At 42.1% G+C, this 4,431-nt stretch overlaps 1 long non-coding RNA gene across 1 annotated transcript; it reads left to right on the forward strand.

Annotated features, from left to right (window-relative positions):
* Positions 1–421: 421 nt before the first annotated feature.
* Positions 422–3,850, forward strand: LOC119383783 (uncharacterized). Its single transcript, XR_005181734.2, has 2 exons — positions 422–1,877; positions 1,920–3,850. It is a non-coding gene; the product is annotated as an uncharacterized LOC119383783 (long non-coding RNA).
* Positions 3,851–4,431: the final 581 nt, after the last annotated feature.

The following is a 4,431-nucleotide window of genomic DNA, read 5'->3' on the forward strand; positions in this document are numbered from 1 at the left end:
AGCGTTCCAGCAGCTACAGATGGCGAGAAGCCACGTCAGGTACGCCTCCACTACTGTACCGTCTGTGACTATATAACGGATCAGTCGAGTAACCTAAAGGTACACCTGAGGGTTCATACGGGCGAGCGGCCCTTCAAGTGCCATCTGTGCCCCAAGAGCTTCTCAGTAAACTGCACACTGAAGAAGCACCTGCGCACCCACACAGGCGAGCGTCCGTACAAGTGTGACCATTGCCCACAGAGCTTTTCACTGAGAGAGACATTCAAGAATCACCTGCGCATTCACACAGGCGAGAGACCTTACAAGTGTAGCCTGTGCCACCGGAGCTTCCCAGCTGGGCGTACACTAAGAGAACACCTGCGCACCCACACGGGCGAGCGGCCATAAAAGTGCAACATATACCCTGACAGCTTCTCACAAAACAGCTCGCTGTAACGTCACCTGCTTACCCACTCGAGTGAGCGGTCATACAAATGCCCTTCATGGCCTCAGGCATTCAAACACAAAGATAGCCTCAAAAAACACATACATCATCATGAATGTCAATGATGATTTCAGTGCAAGTTCTACTGTTCGGAGTTTTTCTTGCAGAGGCACATTTGACTGGTTCTTTGCGAGCACTGTAACAGTGCCGAGTTATTCAGGGTAACAGTAAAGCTGCGGGTCTAGTAGTAGTGGCATTGCTTCATTTTTGTCACTAGAGCAGTATTATGCATACAGTAAATTATAGAGGCATTCTTCGATTACACTCATAGTGCTTATTTACAGTATTCTTCATTGACGAGTCGAACTATATGTTATTAACTGTCTGAAAACTTGTGTATTTGTGCTGATGAGCTTCTACAACTGTGCTTTCTGCACTCCAGTTCCTTTGTGCAGTTCACTTACAATTAAACTCGAAAACATAGCACCATTCCTACGAAGGAGGCCGACAGCTGTGTATATGTAATAATGGTAGTCTAATGATATGTAATAATGATGGTCTGGGCGAGTGTTTGCAGTGATGGAATGATGTTGCAGTGATGGAATGATGTTTACTTTGCACCTTTCTTGTGTTTGTGCACATGACACCATGCTAAATTATTTCTGTATTGAAATATTGTGTAATGAAGAAGGTCAGAACTACTCAGAAAAGCAGGGTCACGTTGCTGAAGGTGGCCGCAACAGAAAATGGTTGGAGTGGTTGGGAGTTGCGGAGGCAACCTGCTGCTTTGTCCATGGCCACGACTGCAACTGGAGGCAACGTACGGTTTCTACATTCCAGGATTTTAGAGAACCTAGCACTTCTACACGATAAAACAATATTTAGGCATAGCACCTTTTCTTATATAACACCAGAACACCAAACACCATTTAATTGGAAATGGTAGAGCCATTGGAATTGTCTGTGTAATGATACGTCTTCTTTCAACGTGAGTGGCGCACCCTGCCGTAACGTGTAGCACTGATCTACTTCAATACAACTAGTACAATGTAGAGCGGTAGTAACACTACAAACCTTACTTTGTATGCAGCTTTCTAGTGCATTGCTATTGCTATCAGTGCTTCACCTCTTTAACAGCGAAGCTGTTTAAGCTCACCGAAATTTGTCTGTTGAAAACAGAAATGATCATCATCATGGAGCAGCACATGCTCTCTACATCCTCTTCTTCAGCCTCTTCTTCTTCGCTCCTAGAAATTGTGCGCTGATTTCTCCAGCATGGCCTGTAATAACCCTGGTGGGTCAAAGAACGAGTACAGAGCGAGAGAAAAAAAGAAAAAGAGAAATTTTTGGCAAAATATTCTTCTTGACGTGGGATTCGAACCCACGCACTATCAAGCCGAAGCTGAGCATCCTAACCACTTGGCTGTGTGTGTGTGTGTGTGTGTGTGTGTGTGTGTGTGTGTGTGTGTGTGTGTGTGTGTGTGTGTGTGTGGAGAGAGAGAGAGAGAGAAAAGAAAATGATTAAAGAGGAAGAAAGAAATAGAGAAATAGAAATAAAGACGGAATAAACAGACAGAAGAAAAAAGAGGAATAGAGGAAGAAAGGAAACATTTGCAAAACAGCGAAGGCCAGGACTACGTAGGTGCCCATCAGCTGTCTCTTTAGCATGCACCTCCAATGCAAGCTATGCTAATTTTTTGGCAGACCTGTCACTTCTATGCTCTTATTTGTTAAACTTCGAGAGGAGTTCACAGGATGTTCCTGCAAAACTTGAGTTGTGCCATAATATTAAGAACTAGCTGAGGCCTCCTGTATTAAAAGCTGTAGGGATGTACCTTCTAAGTGAGACTGCAGCAATTCATAACGTCTACTATGACTATGTGTTACCTGGTAACGGGACAACATTTAGGAGCTCTTATACATTAAATACGCTGTTTAAAAACTCATGCCCGAAATCAATGATGGTAAATGCTCAATATTAGATACACCACTAGTATTTTTTAGTGACTGCAGCCTATAATAATGTTTATGCAAATTTATGCTTGTAAGTGCACTAGAAACGCTAAGTACATGTGGTTTTTCTAAAGTGTCAGTGTATTTTGTTGCAGAAAAGTAATTTATGTTGCAGTGAAACGGAAATGTATCCAAAGCGGCTTCAATGTGAATGTATTACTTGGCTTATTGTGTGACACTGCCATGATCAGAGAGCAGTGCCACAAAATCACACAATTTACATTATCTGTGGGGGTGTGCACATAATTGCTTGAAAACCAAACGGTGGCAGGTGATTGAACATATGGTGTTCAAGTACATGACAGTGCTAAAGTTGGGGAGCAGGTGCTGAGCAAACACATCTTTGCTTCACTTTTTTTTATAGTGACGCCGTATATGGCTTGGTTCTTGCAGATCGTATCTGCGGACAAAAGATACGTAGCACTACAATTTTCGGCGAGCCAATTAACTAGACTAATCCAGTGTTCTTGTGTCACAAAAATGGACATGGCATAAAAGTAAACATAAAGGTGTATGATTTCGCCGACATGGCAGAATGACATGAATAATTTTGCTTCAAAGACAAGACCACTCGCATGAAAAATGAATGTAACGCCATTTTTGTACTTTCGACACAACAGGGTTTCTCATGTACAACAGAATTTCATATTGAGACCGCCATTGAATAGATAATATGCGTCTTGCGCAGGAGAAATACTGGGATCCTTAAGTGTGCGTCTCTTTATTCGCTCAATATAGTAAATAGTGATAGTATATAAATCCACTGTAGCAATATTCGCTACACCAGACCCAGTAGCCACAGCTTCACTGTCTTCCATCTTCACATTACACTATTGGAAGGGCTTCGAATATTTTTTTTCTTCATAGGAAACACATTAGAGCATTGCGAAATCAATTCAGGCTGAGTTAATTTCTTTTTTTATGTCTCAAATGGTAGTTGAGCGTTTAAATAGTGACCCAATTATTCGGTCCAAAATCACTGTGCAATGTTACTTTTCGTTAAGAACTATGCCTTCACGATGGTTAGCGCAAACGCAACACGGACTGAGCATTTCAGCATTTGAGCCAAATGAGCATTTTCCAACTCGCCCAATTCGCTACCCTCCTACAACTATGCCTTCGTTACTTTTTTGTTCATCTAGGTAACTGGTGCATAACCGATGTGTTGCTTTGTAAACGATACGACATGGCCTTTTCATATTAAGCTCATGTTGTTGCATCTGCAGTCTGCATGTGTGAGCTTTTGTGGAGCTTTTTTTTCTATTGTGATTTATTATTATGGTCCAGCTTTCTCATTTGACCAATTCTGCATACAAGCATTTCTTTGCGACAATTTTACATTAAACCACTTATCACTTGATCAATTCTGTAAATATGTTGCATCACTCTTAATAAATTACTGTGTTTTCCAAGTATCATGCGTTGTTATTTCAATGCTAATACTAATAGTATATCAAGTCAGAGCTTTTTATTACGCTTAATGTTGCAAAGGAAATTTAATGATACCCTGATATTCTCATTTGTTATTGCCAGTGAATGGAATTACATTGATGAACTTTCATCAGTAGTTGTCGTTACTATAGAGATTCTGCCATCCATTTAGGTTTTTTTTATTCGAGTATTAGTTCCAACTGGTTTTGGCGGGAGCATTTGATGTACCCCCCTGGAAAGCAGAGTTTTCTGCGCAAGGCGACATTGCGCCTGCACAAAATAGGAACTGTGTCGTGAGAGGAAATTGCAGTAAGCAGATAAAACCCAAAATGAAATGAAGGATTGACAGAGGTCTCGTACTGCTAGGCAGCAGTACGAGACCTCTGTGAAGAGGCGGATTCTATAATCAACACGGCGCGTCCGCCGCCACGGACGAATGTGCGAGAAAGAGCTCGCCCTTTCCCCAAGCATTCGCTGTGCTATGAGCAGTTCAGTCATGTCGAAGATTCGCGGTTCCGGGTGCAACCCCATATAAGCGCGCGGCGACGGAGGGAAGGTAGTCA

This window comes from Rhipicephalus sanguineus, chromosome 2 (genome assembly GCF_013339695.2).
Source record: "Rhipicephalus sanguineus isolate Rsan-2018 chromosome 2, BIME_Rsan_1.4, whole genome shotgun sequence".
Lineage (NCBI taxonomy): Eukaryota > Metazoa > Arthropoda > Arachnida > Ixodida > Ixodidae > Rhipicephalus > Rhipicephalus sanguineus.